This window comes from Lissotriton helveticus, chromosome 5_1, assembly GCF_964261635.1.
Source record: "Lissotriton helveticus chromosome 5_1, aLisHel1.1, whole genome shotgun sequence".
NCBI classification, from domain to species: Eukaryota; Metazoa; Chordata; class Amphibia; order Caudata; family Salamandridae; genus Lissotriton; species Lissotriton helveticus.
Window position 1 is genome coordinate 642,103,402 of NC_136065.1, and position 20,076 is coordinate 642,123,477.

Consider the following 20,076-nt stretch of genomic DNA (forward strand, 5'->3'; position numbering starts at 1 on the left):
CACAAAGGCTCTAGCTGATGGCGGTGTCGGCAACTTGATTGAAGCAAACAGGCCTTGGCTAATGCAAGTCACAACGGAAGTAAAGAAAGCTTGTTACTCGGACCAGCAAGGTCTGAGCGGGTGCTCCTTTTCAGGGGAGCGAGGGCCAGTCTAGAGCAATCAGACCAGTGGTGTAGATTGTAGATGTCGTTGCCAAGATGGCCACCAGCCAACGGGCTAGAGACCGGGATGACGCATCAAATGGCAAAGTGCAAAAGGGCCCCACGCAGATCGTGGAGATGCTGGGGGGCTGATCTTCGGTGCAGATGCTGCTCGGTGGTGGCGCTTCTCAAACCTCAAAGCACAGCATCAAGGAAGCCTTGGGTGCTGCGCAGTCAGCTTCTCGGGGGTCTTTCAAGATGGCCGGTCCCACATGTCTCGGTGCCTCCACGGGTCTCTTCTTTTCAGGGACTGTGGATCGGTCTGTGAGAGGTCTGGAAATCTAGGTCTTGTTAGGCTCTGGGCTCGGGCTCCGGCGGGAGGTGGCAGCAAATCAGACAACGAGTTGCTGGTTGGTACCTGTATTCACAGGGTGGCAACTCCTTGGCCACAAGGGAGATTCTCTTCAGTCTTCTGTGCAGAAGAATGTCAAAGTCCAGTATTCTTCTTAGTTTCAAGTCGAGTTCAGGATGATCTGAAGTCTTGGGACATAGCTCCTAATCTTATTCCAATTCTAGGGGCCGGATTACCTGCTAGGTCCCTCCTCTGGGTGGGACGAGGAAGGGGGGTGGTTACACCCCCTCTCCTTTGTCCAGCTTCGCACCAGGGCCGGGTCTGGCATGCCCCAGCACTGGTTTGAGCCGGCTTATGCACAGGGACACCTTGTGTGCCCCAGGCATGTCTCATTCTATTCAGCCCTGTCCTACCCAATACACAAAATCCTGTCTGGGGTGGTGCTAGCACCTCCCAAGGCAGGAAACCCTTTGTCCAAACCTCCCTCGCTGGAAGGAATCCCAGCAGCAGGAGGTCAGACTTGTGTCTGTGGTGGCAGCATCCATTTTGTGATGCTGAGGCTCGAGTTTAACTTTAACCGGGGTTCAGGTTATGTACATGTCGTGTCCCTCTAGAAGGGTGGAATGCTACCCCCGTCGCCAGAACTGGCGAGGGGGTAGTATTCCAATTTGTATGACACCTTACTCGACATGTTTTGATAAAGCCAGAACCAAAGTTAGCAAGTAACCGCGAGGGTCATAATGCGCTTAAGAGTATATGGTACGGCAGTATCATGGAACAGCTAAAGGACGTGGTTCCGAAAGCTGCAGACAGGCTCAGCTCAGGCTAGAGCACCACCTCACATATTTCCAAGCACTCTACCTCCAGGATTGATGAGGCCTTCCATAGGAGTGGCTGATAGGAACATATGTGTCCATTTTAGGTTAGGTACAGGCATACTATACCTAAGCAAGAGGTGGTTACACCGACTTGCCCCAGCTGAGTGATCAGCCAGTTGTGTCAAATATGGAGGCCAGGCCAGGGGTGGCATAATACATGCTGCAGCCCCTGGTAGGCCTTGGAAACACCTATGCCCTGGGTACCTGGGGTACACTGTTACAGGGGCCAATAAGGTGAACCAGTTCCAATTCGTAATGCACCTAGTGTGCATTGGCATTAATTTAGAGAGAGAACAGCAGGCTGTGGGTCTGATAGGCAGGCCCACAGCCACATTAAGTCATAAACCAGTGAAGCAAAAAGCAAAAATTTGGGGTGACCATAGGATAGCAGACCCTACTCTCCTACACAACCCCCCCAGACGCAGGGACATTAGACTAACCTTGACCAGTTGTGTCTTCATTTTCTAAGTGGAAGTACCTGGAGAGACCATCTGCATTACCATGGTCAGTCCCTGGGCGGTGCTCCACTGTAAAGTCCATCCCCTGTACGGAAATGGACCACCTGAGTAGTTTGGGGTTTTCACCCTTCATCTGATTAAGCCATAAGAGGGGCTTATGGTCAGTCTGAATCTTGAAGTGAGTGCCAAACAAGTATGGTCTCAACTTCTTCAGGGCCCACACCACAGCAAAGGCCTCCCTCTCAATGGCTGACCAACGTTTATCTCTGGGGGTCAGCCTTCTGCTAATGAAAGCAATGGGCTGGTCTTGACCATCTACATTAAGTTGTGAAAGCACAGCTCCCACTCCCAACTCAGAAGAATCTGTTTGGACAATGAACTCTCTTGAGTAGTCAGGACTCTTCAGGATAGGTGCAGAGCACATGGCCTTCTTCAGGTCATCAAATGCCTTTTGACAGTTTACTGTCCACTGAACCTTTTTGGGCATCTTCTTGGATGTCAGATCATTAAGAGGAGTCACAATGGACCCATAGTTCTTAACAAACTTCCTGTAGTACCCAGTCAGGCTCAAGAAAGCTCTGACCTGAGTCTGGGTGGTTGGAGAGGACCAGTCCTTGATGGTCTGGATCTTACTCTCCAGTGGTTGAACTTGGCCTCCACCTACAAGGTGGCCCAGGTATACAACTTTACTCTGCCCTATCTGGCACTTGGTGGCCTTGATAGTGAGGCCTGCCTTTTGCAGAGCCTCTAGTACTTCCTTCAGGTGGACCAGGTGATCCTCCCAGGTGGAGCTGAAGACAGCAATATCATCCAGATATGCTGCGCAAAAGTCATCCAACCCAGTAAGGACTTGATTCACCAACCTTTGGAAGGTGGCAGGTGCATTTTTCAAACCAAAGGGCATCACCACAAATTGATAATGCCCACCTGGGGTAGAAAATGCAGTTTTTGCTTTAGACTCCTCAGCTAACCTGATTTTCCAATAAAAAGCTGTCAAGTCAAATGTGCTCAAATACTTAGCAGAAGCCAATTTGTTCATGAGCTCATCTGCCCTTGGAATAGGGTGTGCATCTGTCCTGGTGACAGCATTGAGTCCTCTGTAATCCACACAGAACCTCATCTCTCTCTTGCCATCTTTGGTGTGAGGTTTGGGGAGCAGAACCACTGGGCTAGCCCAGGGGCTCTCTGAAGGCTCAATAACACCTAATTCCAGCATCTTTTGCACCCCAGTCTTTATACAGTCCCTGACATGGTCAGGTTGCCTGTAAATCTTGTTTTTCACAGGAAGACTGTCACCAGTGTCCACCACATGGGTACACCAGTTACTCTGACTGGGTGTCAATGAGAACATATGTCTGTATGACTGCAAAACTTGTCGACAGTCATGTTGCTGATGTTCAGTGAGGCTGCCATCTAAGGCCACACCATCAACTGAGCCATCCTCAGGGTTCTGAGTCAGCAGGTCTGGGAGAGGGTCACTCTCTTTCTCCTGCCCCTCGTCTGTAGCCATGAGCAAGCCCATGTCTGCCCTGTCAACATATGCCTTCAATCTGTTAACATGGAGCACCCTGTGGGGGCTCCGGGAGTTCCTAGGTCCACCAAGTAGGTAACCTCTCCCTTCTTTTCAATGATAGTATGGGGCCCAGACCATTTGTCTTGGAGTGCTGCTGGGGCCACTGGCTCCAACACCCATACTCTCTGTCCAGGCAGGTACTCAGTCAAGACAGCCTTTTGGTCATGCCAAGCTTTCTGTAATTCTTGGCTAGCCTCAAGGTTTTTGGATGCCTTCTCCATATACTCAGCCATCCGGGAGCGGAGACCAAGTACATAGTCCACTATGTCTTGTTTAGGCTTTTTGAGAGGTAACTCCCATCCTTCCCTCACCAGACATAGGGGTCCTCTTACAGCGTGCCCAAACAACAATTCAAAGGGGCTGAAGCCAACCCCCTTTTGTGGGACCTCTCTGTAAGCAAACAGAAGGCATGGTAGAAGGATGTCCCATTTTCGCCTGAGCTTTTCTGGTAATCCTTTGATCATACCCTTTAGGGTCTTGTTGAACCTTTCAACAAGCCCATTGCATTGTGGATGATAAGGAGTGGTGAACTTGTAGTTGACACCACATTCCTTCCACATAGCTGTTAAGTATCCTGACATGAAGTTGGCAGCTCTATCAGATACTACCTCCTTAGGAAACCCCACTCTGGAGAAAACTCCAAGTAGGGCCCTGGCCACAACAGGAGCTGTTGTGGTCCTAAGGGGAATTGCCTCTGGGTACCTGGTGGCATGGTCCACCACCACCAGTATGAATCTGTGCCCAGATGCTGTAGGGGGATCCATTGGTCCTACAATATCAATCCCCACTCTTTCAAAGGGCACCCCCACCACAGGTAGTGGTATCAGGGGGGCCCTTGTGGTACCACCTGCTTTGCCACTGGCTTGGCAGGTTACACAGGAGCGACAAAACTCCTTGGTATCTTCAGACATGTGAGGCCAGTGAAAGTGAGGGACAAGCCTGTCCCAAGTCTAGGTCTGGCCTAGGTGTCCTGCTTAAGGAATATCATGGGCCAAGGTAAGAAGGAAGCCCCTAAATTGCAGAGGTATGACCAACCTCCTGGTTGTACCAGGCTTGGGGTCTCTACCCTCTGAATAAAGGAGCCCATCATCCCAATATACTTTATGGTTACCTTGAGCATTCCCAGCAGCCTCAGCAGCAGCCTGCTGTCTGAGGGGTTCAAGAGAAGGACAGGTTAACTGAGCCTGCCCCAAGTCTGCCCTAGAAGGTCCCCCTGTCCCCAGAAACTCAACCTGATCAGGTTCAAGTTCTTCAGGGACAGTTCCTTCAGGGGTCTCAAGATCATCTTCCTGTGAAGGCTGATCCTCACTTGTAGGCAGTTGGGAAGGCACAGCCTTTACCCTCCTGTTCTTCTTCTTGGAAGGTGCTTGGTCCATTGTTCCAGGATCCAAGACCTGAGGTTCAGAGAGGCACTTTTTGGCCTGTGACCTGGTCACAGCAAGGACATGTGATGATATCCCTAACATCTCTGCATGAGTCCTGTACTCAACTTCTGACCATAGAGAGCTCTCCAGGTCATTGCCCAACAAACATTCAACTGGGAGATCTGCACTAACCACAACTCTTTTTAGGCCAGTTACCCCTCCCCAGGAAAAGTTAACAATTGCCACACTATGTGTAGTAGTGACATTGCTGGCATTGTTCACCAGGTAATTATCACCTGGTATGTATTGTCCAGGGTCCACAAAGCTAGGTGTCACCATAGTGACACTGGCACATGTGTCCCTGTATGCTTGAGCCACTTTTTCATTAATCAAAGGCGTCTGCCTGTACTTGCCGAGATTACTGGGGCTGATAGTAGGGGACAAATCTATTTCCCCATCACAAATCAGAACAGCCTGTGTAGGGTTCTGACTAGGCCAGAATCTCCCTCAGTTCCCAAGGTGATACCTACTACCCCCTTAGTTTGTGGACCAACACTGCTGACTGTACTATTGGGTGCATGTGCCTTAGGGGCTGCAGTGTTGGGGGCTCCACCCTTTTTACACTCACTGGTCCAGTGAGAGGTGTTTTTACATGTACTACACCAGGGTTTCTTTTGACTTTCTTTCTTCTTCTTCTTGGAAGTTTGGGACCCACCCTCAGTATTAGTTTGGGGCCCTGTTGAAGACTTGTGTTATTTAGCTTTCTGCTCCCCACCCTTCTGGTCTGTTTTCTTTTGGTCACCACCCTGGTTCTGGTTCTGTTTTTTTTGCTTAACCCTGGTTCTGACCCATTTGTCTGCCCTTTTTCCCAATTCTTTGGGAGAGGACAAATCTGAGTCAATCAGGTGTTGATGCAACTGCTGGTTCTGACAATTATTTAAAATTTGTTCTCTCATAAGCAAATTGTACAATCCTTCATAGTCTGTAAACTTACTTCCCAGCAACCATCCCTCCAGAGCCTTAGTGGCACATTCAACAAATTCAGACCAGTCCTGAGTCTGTGTCTTCTGGGTTTCTCTGAACATTAACCTGTACTGTTCAGTGGTTAAGCCTAACTCATCTATCAGAGCACTCTTCAGGACCAGGTAGTTTCTAGAATCCCCATCACTAACTGTGAGGAGTCTGTCTCGGCCTCTACCTTCAAAAGAGAGCCACAAGATTGCTGCCCACTGCTCCTGAGGGATCTGCTGTACTCTGCAGGCTCTCTCAAGTGCAGTCATCCATTTGTGGATGTCATCCCCACTCTTGTAAGGGGGCACAATCTTACTCAGGTTTCTGTTATCAAAAGACCTGTCTTTATCCTTGGGGATAATGCTGCCACCAGTGGATCCTAATCCACTCTCTCTAGGCTGTCTTGCTCTAGCAAGCTTCTCTTGGGCCAGGGCAACCTCTAACTCTTGCTTCTGGATCCTAAGCTCAGCCTCTCTCATTTTGGGTTCATGTTCCCTTCTCTGAGGGCTAGTCATCCCCCTTCTGGAGTGACCATGAGAGCCTCTAGAAGCATGGGAGTTGTTAGAGTCACCTGAGTGATTCCTTCTCCTCCTAGGCTCCTGGTTAAGTCCACCTGGTGGTCTGAATGGGTTGTTCCCAGTATCAGTCCCAAATAGGCTTAAGTTAGTCTGACCAGCACCTGACTATTTCTACCATCATCATCAGACTCACTGCTCTCCCCTCCTGTCTCCTCTTCTTCCTCCTCCTCCTCAGGCTGAGTATCTCCAGTGACTTGGGCTTCCTCATCTATCTGGACAACAAGGACAGGGGTGTCAGTATTATCATCTTCAGCGGGAGAGCCTCCATCCACATTTCCTGTGGGGTCCGGTTTGGAGGTCTTTAGAGCTTCAGACTGGTCTAAAAGCTCTCTGAGGTGGTCTGTGGTAAGGGTTGGACCCGTCTTGAGACCTCTTAAGGTACAGATCTGCCTCAGTTCTTTAAAATCAAGCATAGCAAATTTGGATGATGCCCTTGTAGGGTCACTCTCAACAGGGGCAGGTCCAGTGGACCCCTCTGCTCCAGACATTGCTGTAGTGTGGGTGGATATGTTGCAATCTACCTACACTGGTGTTTACCTACTAAACCTATCTAGTAGTTGTAGTCAGGGTGTGCTACTCCCTATCCTCTGCAACAACTAAGTTCAGTAGAACTTAAGTATACTAGTCTTGTTTTATATGTACCTAACAGGTACCTGTATGATCTTTCAAATGATACTTTCAAAGATTGTAATTGTAAAACAACAGCAAATCCAAATCCGCTGCTCACCAATGTGAGAAGTTGGCCTGGTATATGCTGTTCACTAGTTCTAGTGATCACCTTGTACCGTGCCAAGCAACCCTTATGAGGATTGGTTGTAAGTCAACCTGTATAGACCAGCTATCCTAGAGGTAGCATTGACAAAGTAGTCTTTAGGCTAAACTCTGTAAGGCATGTGAAGCATGCTGTTTTACCATATACAATCCCCTTGAATACCAAATGAAAGGACACCACACAGATATATATTGAAAATATATATATATTTATTTACTACAAATATCCCCTATACTCTTTATGAGCACAGAAGCAAATGCGTTAAAACAAAACACAGTTTAAATACACAAAAGTTGCACTATATGGATGAGCCCTAGGGGTCACCTAAACCATATACTAAAATAGTGGTATAAGAGTCACTATTGTGAAAGGAAGTAGGCCTAGGGCCTGGGGAATCGCTGGAGCTGTTCGGGACTAACAGTGAAGAAGTCGGGAAAGGCCCACGGGACTCGGGTGCAGCGCTTAAAGCACACGCATGCACCAATGCAATGTCAATGGTGCGTAAAAGTTACAAAGTTAGTGTTTAAGGAACCTTCCGATTGACCTAGAAGGACAAAACTTTAGACCTAGGCACTAGAGGTGTATACCAGTGTAGGAACACCGGTGTTGCTGAGTTACCTCACCCACAGGAAGCGGGTGCACAGGTGCGAAGTAGTGTCGGGTTTCGTCACGCAGGTCGATGGTGCCTGGAGAAGAAGATGCTGCAGGCGGGTCGTCGAGGAGAGTTCCGGTGGATCCAAGGTTGGATATGAAGTGGTGAAGACCAGAAAGCAGAGGGGATAATGTTCAAAGTCACTAGCCAGTGACTACCGTGGAACCAGGATGGAACCAGGCGATGTCGGGTGAAACAGGCGATGAGGTGCAGCTTGTTTCCGCAGCCACGTGGACACGAAGAGGTCTACGACGTCGAGGAGTCGATCATGAGCTGTCCCACAAAGGCTCTAGCTGATGGCGGTGTTGACAACTTGATTGGAGCAAACAGGCCTTGGCTAATGCAAGCCACGCAGGAAGTGAAGAAAGCTTGTTACTCGAACCAGCAAGGTCTGAGCGGGTGCTCCTTTTTAGGGGAGCGAGGGCCAGTCTGGAAAAACCAGACCAGTGGTGTAGATTGTAGATGTCGTCGCCAAGATGGCCACCAGCCAGCGGGCTAACAACCGGAATGACGCGTCGAGTGGCAAAGTGCAAAAGGGCCCCACGCAGATCGTGGAGATGCTGGAGGGCTGATCTTTGGTGTAGACGCTGCTCGGTGGTGGGGCTTCTCAAACCCCAAAGTACAGCATCGAGGGTGTCTTGGGTGCTGCACAGTCAGCTTCTCAGGGGTCTTTCAAGATGGCCGGTCCCACGTGTCTCGGTGCCTCCACAGGTCTCTTCTTTTCAGGGACTGTGGATCGGGCTGTGAGAGGTCTGGGAATCCAGGTCTTGTTGGGCTCTGGGCTCGGGCTCTGGCAGGAGGCGGTGGCAAACCAGATGTCGAGTTGCTAGTTGGTACCTGTATTCACAGGGTGGCCACTCCTTGGCCACAAGGGAGATTCTCTTCAGTCTTCTGTGCAGCAGAATGTCGAAGTCCAGTATTCCTCTTAGTTTCAAGTCGAGTTCAGGATCATCTGAAGTCTTGGGACACAGCTCCTACTCTTATTCCAAATCTAGGGGCCGGATTACCTGCTAGGTCCCTCCTCTGGGTGGGACCAGGAAGGGGGGTGGTTACACCCCCTCTCCTTTGTCCAGCTTCGCACCAGGGCCAGGGCTGGCATGCCCCAGCACTGGTTTGAGCCGGCTTATGCACAGGGACACCTTGTGTGCCCCAGGCATGTCTCATTCTATTCAGCCCTATCCTACCCAATACACAAAATACTGTCTGGGGTGGTGCTAGCACCTCCCAAGGCAGGAAACCCTTTGTCCAAGCCTCCCTCGCTGGAAGGACTCCCAGCAGCAGGAGGTCAGACTTGTGTCTGTGGTGGCAGCATCCATTTTGTGATGCTGAGGCTCGAGTTTAACTTTAACCGGGGTTCAGGTTATGTACATGTCGTGTCCCTCTAGAAGGGTGGAATGCTACCCCCGTTGCCAGAACTGGCGAGGGGGTAGTATTCCAATTTGTATGACACCTTACTCGACATGTTTTGATAAAGCCAAACCAAAGTTAGCAAGTAACCGCGAGGGTCATAATGCGCTTAAGAGTATATGGTATGGCAGTATCATGGAACAGCTAAAGGACGTGGTTCCAAAAGCTGCAGACAGGCTCAGCTCAGGCTAGAGCACCACCTCACATATTTCCAAGCACTCTGCCTCCAGGATTGATGAGGCCTTCCATAGGAGTGGCTGATAGGAACATATGTGTCCATTTTAGGTTAGGTACAGGCATACTATACCTAAGCAAGAGGTGATTACACCGACTTGCCCCAGCTGAGTGATCAGCCAGTTGTGTCAAATATGGAGGCCAGGCCAGGGGTGGCATAATACATGCTGCAGCCCCTGGTAGGCCTTGGAAACACCTATGCCCTGGGTACCTGGGGTACACTGTTACAGGGGCCAATAAGGTGAACCAGTTCCAATTCGTAATGCACCTAGTGTGCATTGGCATTAATTTAGAGAGAGAGAGAACAGCAGGCTGTGGGTCTGATTAGCAGGCCCACAGCCACATTAAGTCATAAACCAGTGAAGCAAAAAGCAAAAATTTGGGGTGACCATAGGATAGCAGACCCTACTCTCCTACAGTCTCCCCAACAAAGAGATAGATCTTTAGAAAGGGGGGGCAAGTCTCCACAACGGGAGCCTTCTGAAAAAAGATATAACCTTAGAAATAGGGACAATTTGAGAAAACCTGACAGATATCAAGATATTGGTACACGTCCCTCTCGATCTTTTCAGACTTCCTCACAGAAATCGGAAAGAAGAGGACGGTCAGAACATAAAGAAGAGCGTGTCAAGTCCAAAGACAAAGAACCTGCTCATCAAAGTAAAAAATTACAATTTCCCAAAAAGAAGGTAGCAAGCATTAAAGTAAAACATGCTGAGGATCCTGAGGACACAACTCAAGAACGGAGAATGGGCCCAAACAATGCTAGACAGTGCAGCAGAAGTGACCATAGCTCGCAAGATCCTGATGAATCTTCTTGAGACAGTGGACATGAATGAATAGCTGCTCGAGGCTACAGACATTGGTGGCACAATTTGAATCCTTACCGGGCTGATTGAAGGAGCACTTTGATACGCAGGGACATTGCAGTTTTTACTCGTTGACCCAGGATCACGGTAGCAGGACCTTTCAACGGGCGTGCAGCGGGACTGCGAGGACCAGGGGGCCAAGCAACATCCTAATCGGCCGCACCTGGGTCCTCTTCCCGCCCCGCCCCTACCTGGCCACGCCTACTGGCCGGAAAGTATAACACTAGTCTTTCGCTCCCGCACCACGGGACGCACGCGGGCGGGCGCCGGGCGAAGCCCGGGCAAAGGGCGGACCCTCTGAGGCCCTCCGAGGCTGGAGTAGGCTGGGCTGGGCCCACCCTCTTTAGTGCATTTCTTGTAATATTAATTTGTTTGGTGTATGAAAAAATTTATTTCTACAGACTTTATGCCACAGAGACGGCTTTGAAGTAAGCTGTGTTTGTAACCCCCCTACTGTTCTATTGTAGTTAGGGATTATCAATTTGGGGTACGGTCATTGTGCTATTTAATTTTGTCTGGTTTCTAATATTACTGGTTTAGGTGCTCCTAGTGGTGATCTATACGATCTAAAATGACGGCAAAAAAATTAAGATCTGGGCGTGTATTTCTAAGACAAAATCAAATCCCCTACGAAATAAAGATACTTCCGTTTTACAGCTAAAGGGAAAATGTCAATTATACAGTTTATGGGAAAGGGGAAAGGACAAGGCTCAGATTGGGGGTTTAAAGCCAGAAGAAATTAATGGTAAAGGTAAAGAGGAAGGTAAACCTACAATTAAAGGATATAGCAATCAGGATGATGCTATTGCTCTGGTACATTCAGAAAAATCTGTCTCTAAAACTGAGGTGGGTGGTTCTCTAGATCCTCCTAACCTACAGAGGCAATTAAAGCATGCTTCTGGGGTTTTAAGCAAAAATAACATTGTGCCTCCTTACGGTGTTACTACCAAACCTATCGAGGTGCCAGTGCATAATTCCCCTTTTTCCCTAGAGGAAGGTTTAAATGTCTCTCCCAGCTTGTCTCTTCCTTTGGCTACTACTGGTAATGATTTTACCCTACCTGATATAGATATAGAGCTCCATAAGAGACAACCTGACTATGAACACAACCTAGTTTTAGATCAAACAAACATTCAAAATGTATTAGCAACCCCAGGCCTTCAACTATATAGCAGTACTCCCTCTAACAAATCACAATTCTCCATATCTCAGGTACATTTTTCATCAAGTCCTGCTTTTAACATGATTGACACTCATCCCAATCCCCCCACTAGGCTTGATAATCCAATCTCCGACTCTTTAATCTCTTTAGAACACCTACTATCTTCTATCTTACTATTATTAGAAAAATGTGTTGGTGGCTCGGATTGTGTGTTAGAAACGGTAACTCAGATACTTAGGGTATTATTAAATAGTAAACAGGGGATCGAATCTAGTTCAAATCATGAGCCATCCCCTCTAGATGCAAAAACAAGTAAAGATAAGAAGTTTGAAAATGAGTCTGAAAGCGTCTTTCAAGCCTTAGATTTAGTCCAAAATGAACAAGATAAGAATTCTCAACATATCGATGGAAAGAAAGTAGTTGTTACTCCGGGAATACCCCGGCAGGTATATTAAAAGCAGCTGCAGCTAATTGCATCTCCGAACTTGACCAAGAAATAGAAATCCTGACTGACCCTGAAAAAAGGCTAGATAAGGAACTATTTCCTATATTTAAACCACATATAAACGAAGAGAAAGAGGATATCTTGGACTCCTCAAATGAAGGAAAAAAGGCAGTAACAGGAATACAAAAAAAGCATAGAGGGAAAAAGAGGAAACCAATTCGTAGATTTGCAAAAAAAAGACAGAGGAAAATTAATTTTGATGATAATTTAGATACTTCCACTGGAAAAAACCTCCCCTAAGATTCTTTGGTTAATTTATCTCTAGAACTAATTGGGCAAATAAAATCTGACCAAGTAATTATGACTATTGAATCAATGGGGCCCTCTAACAGCTTTCGATCTGTTGAACAGATAAATTCCTCCAATACTTTATTACCAGCTCTTAATCCCTTAGCTAAGCCTTTCCCTGACATGATTGAAATTGAAAGGGTCTTTAAATGGTCAAATGCTGCTTCTGAAAAGGAAAGTGCAGATACCGTTTTCCTAGATTTTATTCCACTGTTCGATACGGATCTTATCCTAAATAGATCTGTACTCCTCAATTGCTTTCGGGAGATTGAAAGTCTAAAACTGATTCAAACTAACGATATAGATGTAGTTTCTATCTTGAAACCTGAGGTTGGGAAGATAGCAAGGGTTAGATTTTACTCTAAACTTATAGTAAATCATATTTTACAATGGTCTGAAGGATTACAAAGTAGGGGGATTGATGTTATTCCTTTTTTTGTGGAACCTCGTAACGAAAGACTTGTAAATTTGCCTCCACACCCTGTTGTAACTTTAGGCAATACAGATTGGTCCTCAAAAATTGATGAATTAAAAATTTGTATTTCGAAAAACGAACGGTTTGTGATTTATAAAAACCCCCTTCTCTGTCAACCAAATTCGGTAGAAGAAAGTCTTAAATGGAATTGGTTGCCTGGTGTTCTGTCAAGTAAATCTACCTCTATTCCCAAACCGTATTCCTATCTTTAACACTGACCTAAAAATAATTTCATGGAATACGGCTGGAATAAAAAACAGTCCTGAAAAATTACTATACTTGCATACACTAGAAGCTGATGTGATCTCTCTCCAGGAGACTTGGGTTGATGAGAAATTCTTTGTGGTAAAGGACTATTATGTGTTGGACGGCAGTGCCATTCCCTCTAGGAGAGGCCATGCCAAGGGCGGAGTGGCTTGCTTACTCTCCAATAAGATAAGATGGAACTTTGCCCATTATTTAGATTCTGACAATTTGTTTCAGGCAATAACATTGTCAAAGCTTGTTAACGATGATCCACGAAAATCACTTGTATTGATAAATGCTTACATTCCTCCAGATGCATGTTTTAATGTAGGTCTAAAGAAGGTCTTTTCCTTCATACAGAATCTCCTAGACTCTGAATTCCCCCCTCATATATTGTTATTAGGGGACTTCAATTGTAAAATCTCTAATTGTAGTCTAGAGTTGTTTAGGAATAAGCTTAAGGAGGAATCATTACAGATACCGCAAGCTTTATTCCCTGGTAACATCAAGACCAACAAGAGAGGGAAATTATTACTGGAGGAATTATTAGAGGTAGATAGCATCATAATAAATGGAAGGCTTCCCTCTGATATTCCGGCAAATTTTACACATAAATCTAACAATAGTGAATCTATTCTTGATTACGTGGTAGTGGGTAGTACTTCCTTCTATCTCCTGAAAGATTTGTCGGTATTCAACACAGAACTTAGCGACCATAAGGTACTCACCATTACCGTAAACTTAAACCCACCCGCGACGGACACGTGGCTCATAAATAGTGAACTGGTAAATTTTGGAGCCAATTCTGGGAGATGTTACTGGAATTTTAAGGCTATTGGGAGCTTGGCGAGTATCTTAGAGGCTGCTGTGGAGAATTTGGCTCACTGGGATGGACGTGAATTAATATGTTTTGCTGATTTCTTGAATGAAGTAATTTCTATCGCAAAAAAAACCTTCCCCTATAAGAAATCCTAAAGTAACTCCCAGTTGTCTTGGGCATCTTAATGTTGAAATAAATAAATTGGTAAGGGAGCAATACCTCTTATATACTCCCGAAAGATATCATAGAATAGTCCTATTAAGAAGAAGGAGGAGTAGGATGAAGGCTAAATTGAAAAGAGTGAATGAAGATACCTTGTGGATTAAACTACGGGAAGCGGCACATAAGAGTCAAGCTAGGATATTTTGGTCAATAATTGGGGAGGGTTGTGGACTATATCTAGACCTCTACCAATTCCCATTGAAGAGCAAATCTGGGTTGGGTACATTGAGAACTTTTATGCCAGTAATGGTTTGGTCCCTGAAAACGGTAGAACACATGTGGATAACTCTCCTTACGGACCACCGTCCGAGAAGGACATTGAACTAGCCATCAAGGGCTTGCGCTCTTCTGGCGCAATGGGTCTGGATGAGCTTCCTATCTCGGTCATAAAACAACATAGTAAGATGTGGAGTAAAATTCTTTTCCCAGTTTTTAACTTCTGTTTTTCTTGTAAAACCGTTCTCCCCTCTTGGAGGGGGAGTATACTACTCCCCCTCTACAAGAAGGGAGTCCGTGATGTGCCACAAAATTACTGCCAAAGTGCCCTTTTGGATGCCATAGGCAAAGTTTTTACAAAATGCCTCCTTAAATCGATTAACGATTGGGTGTCCAAGGATGAAATCTTGCCCTTTGAGCAGACTGGGTTTAGGCAAAGGCATAGTACTTTAGACAACTTGACGGCATTGCAGGTTATAACAGAGAAATATGTCAAGGTTCGTGGAGGGAGAGTTTATGGCGCCTTTATAGATTTCTCCACAGCATTTAATACAGTAGATCGATCTTTGCTGTGGAGGAAGTTATTAAACCTAGGCATGCCGTCTACTCTCCTGGAGCTAATACAAGCTTTGCATTCGGATACCTGGTGCAGAGTATTGTTAGGTGGGGAAAGAGGACTTTCTCAAGTAATTACTACTGCTAATGGGTTAAAACAAGGCTGATTATTGACCCCTTTATTGTTTTCCCTCTATATAGCTGATCTTCCTCATGTTTTGTCTGCAAGTGAAGGAATTGCTCCGGTCTTGGGGGGTATCCCGATTGTTTGTTTACTGTATGCAGACGATATATTAATCCTAGATTTAACACCAAAAGGTCTAAATAATCGTCTGCATGCTCTTTATAAATACGCGGAGGCACATCACCTGAAGATAAATGTCTCAAAAAGCAAAGTAATGTGCATGACGGGCAGGAAAAAGTTGAAATATGCGAACTTCCCTTGTTCCGTGGGTGGACAAAGATTGGAAGTGGTACAATCTTATGTCTTCCTCGGAAAAGTTGTTACTGGTAATTTAAGTGAAAAGGCTCACATAGCTAACAACACCCGGAAAGCAATTGTCCAAGGCAAAAGTCTAGTCTCACTCTATAAGGCTACTGGCAGAAGGCACTTTGCTATTTTGTTAGAGGTATATCGAGCTAAAATTCCAGCATCTCTACTTTATGGCACGGAAATAGTTGATATAAAAACCTGTTTTTTTTTAAACTCTACGGAAGGCAAAATTCTGCGCAGTCTAACCACGGTTAATACAGCGAGCTCCACAGCCGCATTTAGACTGGAATTCGGCCTGCCTAGTAGTTGGGTTCAGGGCTTAGCGGGGATAGTGCGCTGGGTTTTTAATCTTGCGAGGGGAGATCCAGGTACTTTAAGATATCTTATAAAAACTGAGTTGTTAGGAAATTTTAAAGAATATTAGCTAATTGTAAAAAACTTTAGAACTGCGTTTGATCTTTTGCAACTTGATGAATCGGTTCTATTTACTTTATCTACATATAAGCTGAAGTCCATCTTGAAGTTGGCCTCTTGGGAATTAAGCTTTAGGTTGGATAGGGAAGCACGTACCTTGAAGAAAGGCGTTTCTCTGGCCATTGATACCTGCCTAATGAGAAAAGTCCAACCATACGTCACCTGGAATCTCCCTTATGGAGTACGGCGATTCTTGTTTTTATTGAGGCAGGACTTACTTCCCCTGAATTTTCTTGTGTCCAGATGGTACGGGTCCTCTTTATGTGATCTTTGTAATAATGCAACTCAGGATATTAACCATGTCCTCTTTGTGTGCCCGGCTCTACTTGCACGTAGGCGCAAGTGGTTGAGACCTATTTGTCTCCTATTAAGCATTTTCTCTGCCACTTCTTTCTTAGATGCCATTTACAACCCCCCCAATGAAATGTTTTGTTATAAATTTTTTAACTTTTTCAAAAGTTTCTTAGCTATATATTAAAAGGTTGGAAACGTTAATTTTTATTCTGTATTTTATCTATGATTGTATGTAATTGTATCTAATTTGTCAATCTTTTATGTGGATCTCATTTGAGTTCCAAAATTATAAATAAATAAACTTGAAACTTGAATACATTCAGGTGGAAACTGCAGACACCAGAGTTAGCGTGCCCCATAAACTATATGAAATAACGTTACGTATAGAGGAGGACAAAATTAGGAAAATAAGAGGTCTCTTTTGGGAGAATCTATCTAAAGGCTATGATATCCTTCTAGCAGAGAGAGACTGGCCACCAGAGTTTGTTAGGGAGTGCCCACATGGCGAAGAAATGATTATGCCTGCCTTCTCAAATCACATTCCAATTCATAAAAGATACACATATGCAAGAAAATTGGCAGTGGCCCAAGCCCCTGCATTATATAAAAAGCACTAATGAATATTATTGTGCGCAAAAAATATAAAACAACATTAGATATTTCAAATGGTTTTTTCTGTCAAAACATTGCACCAGAAAGCAGGTATTTGACCGCTTTCTCCAGCATGGGGGCCCAAAAGCAATTTTGTCGTCTCCCACAGGGATTCAAGAATAGCCCAGGATTATTTTCAGCCAGGGTAACAGAGTTACTACAAATATGTGATGATGAGGCATTATCCTATGTCGATGACATCTATCTTACAGATAATGACCTGGAGACACACATTCGAAAAGAGTGAACACCATTATACTTGGGTTCGCATCTCAAGGGTACAAATTTAACTTTAAAAAATCACGAATTGCCCATCTAACTGTCCTATTTTTAGGATATGAATTATCAAGTGAAGGCAAAAGCCTAGCAGACAACTTCTTAGAGAAGTGTACAGTACTCCAAGCTCCAAAAACGCTGAAAAACTTACAGTCAATTCTAGGTTTCCTGAACTTCGGAAGAACTTATATTCTAAATTATGCAGAGAAGGTTAAACCACTCTACGAATTATTAAAACCTGATTTCAAACCAATTAATTGGACTCAGAAACACACAGAAATTTTACGATCATTGCAAACAGACATGTTAACTAAAACAAAACTGCAAACACGCGCAAACAAACGCAACCTTGTAATCCGAGTCATCGCATGAAGATGCGGATTTACATACCTGACCTCTAATGAGGGAGAAACAGTAGCAATAGCTTATAAATCACACTTGTACACACAAGCTGAAATGCAATTCAGTTCTACTGAAAAAATTCTGACTGCGGTTCAAACAGCTGTAGCAAAAGAAAAAGCCCTAGCTCAAGGGAAGAGAATATCTGTTTTAACAGCAGTATCAGCCCTTGAGGCAGTAACAAGACCAAGCATTCCAAATGCAATGGCATTAGATCCAAAATGGATACAATGGGTTAATTCTCTTGCTGCAACTGACGTGATACACGCATTTGATCCCAAAATGAAGAAGCTAGAATAACTAGAATACGAAAAAGAATGTCCTCTGTCGATCGAAATTCTACCTCTGGAACAGTACACCTGTGTAATCTACACAGACAGATTTGCACAACACTACTTTGTGGATAAAGAAGTTTACAATGCTGCGTGTGCGATTGTTAAAGGTCGCTGCCGCTTAGGTAAATTCAGACCGAGGGTCACTAAAACTGAATCAATCGGAAAATGTACCGCTCAGCGAGCTGAACTACTAAATTTGAAGATGGCGCTTGAAAATGCCGATCGCGAATTCCCCACACTAAGGGGTCGATTACGATGGCGGACGGAAGGACGACCGCCGGCCTGGAAAAGGCGGAAAATGCCTTTTTCCAGTCCGCCTGCCGCGGTCAGTCCGTCTGCCATATTAGGATGGGAAACACTGTCAAAAGTCCGTACGCGGCGGAAGAGCACGCACCGCCGCGGAACTACACCCGACCCCGCGGCGGACGTAACCAATCCAGAGACTCCGCCGTACATAATGACGTCTCCGATTGTCCTCTAAATCACGATGGCGGAAAACACACATAAAATTGCTGTGGAAAAACAACCTGCCTGAACACGGCGGATTCCCCACAGCGAAGATACACATTGCAGAGATACCCACCACAAGCAGCTCGCCGTCATGGACCCAGCGCTACACGCACTTCCGATACTCTTCGTGCTCCACCACCAGCAAGTCATGGACCATCACCGACGGCGATGCAGGTACGCCAACACACCAATTGCTGTCGAAAGGGGAGTACCTGCCAGGGCTGTGACGTTGGGAGGGGGAGTGTCATGTTTGAGAAACTTCATTTACGATCGCACCAATATATCCACAATGCAAGTACACAGCCAGGAATGACAACGACAAACCACTACACATGATTGACTTGCTTTATCAAACATAATAGGGGTATAATCTTACAGTAGCCAAGAGCATGGGCATTGGGTACAACAGAGCAGGTACATCAGAGGCAGCACATGAGAGGGCACAATGCAGTATCAGAACAGCAACAGGGCAGTGGTCGTAACAGAGCAGGTACATCAGAGGCAGCACATGAGAGGGGCTAAGTGCATCAACAGTCCATGGCACAGAGCAGGTACATCTGAGGCAGCACATGAGAGGGCACAATGCAGTATCAGAACAGCAGCAGGGCAGTGTTCGTAACAGAGCAGGTACATCTGAGGCAGCACATGAGAGGGGCTAAGTGCATCAACAGTCCAAGGCACAGAGCAGGTACATCAGAGGCAGCACATGAGAGGGGCTAAGTGCATCAACAGTCCATGGCACAGAGCAGGTACATCTGAGGCAGCACATGAGAGGGGCTAAGTGCATGACAGGCCATGGCACAGAGCAGGTACATCAGAGGCAGTACATAAGAGGGGCTAAGTGCATCAACAGTCCATGGCACACAGCAGGTACATCAGAGGCAGCACATGAGATGGGCTAAGTGCATCAACAGTCCATGGCACAGAGCAGGTACATCTGAGGCAGCACATGAGAGGGGCTAAGTGCATCAACAGTCCATGGTACAGAGCAGGTACATCTGAGGCAGCACATGAGAGGGGCACAGAGCATCAACAGTCCATGGCACAGAGCAGGTACATCAGAGGCAGCACATGAGAGGGGCTAAGTGCATCAACAGTCCATGGCACAGAGCAGGTACATCTGAGGCAGCACATGAGAGGGGCTAAGTGCATCAACAGTCCATGGCAAAGAGCAGGTACATCAGAGGCAGCACATGAGAGGGCACAATGCAGTATCTGAACAGCAACAGGGCAGTGGTCGTAACAGAGCAGGTGCATCAGAGGCAGCACATGAGAGGGGCACAGAGCATCAACAGTCCATGGCACTGAGCAGGTACATCTGAGGCAGCACATGAGATGGCACAATGCAGTATTAGAACAGCAACAGGGCAGTGTTCGTAACAGAGCAGGTACATCTGAGGCAGCACATGAGAGGGGCTAAGTGCATCAAACGTCCATGGCACAGAGCAGGTACATCAGAGGCAGCACATGAGAGGGCACAATGCAGTATCTGAACAGCAACAGGGCAGTGGTCGTAACAGAGCAGGTACATCAGAGGCAGCACATGAGAGGGGCACAGAGAATCAACAGTCCATGGCACAGAGCAGGTACATCAGAGGCAGCACATAAGAGGGGCTAAGTACATCAACAGTCCATGGCAGAGAGCAGGTACATCTGAGGCAGCACATGAGAGGGCACAATGCAGTATCAGAACAGCAACAGGGTGGTGTTCGTAACAGAGCAGGTACATCTGAGGCAGCACATGAGAGGGGCACAGAGCATCGACAGTCCATGGCACAGAGCAGGTACATCAGAGGCAGCACATGAGAGGGGCTAAGTGCATCAACAGTCCATGGCACAGAGCAGGTACATCTGAGGCAGCACATGA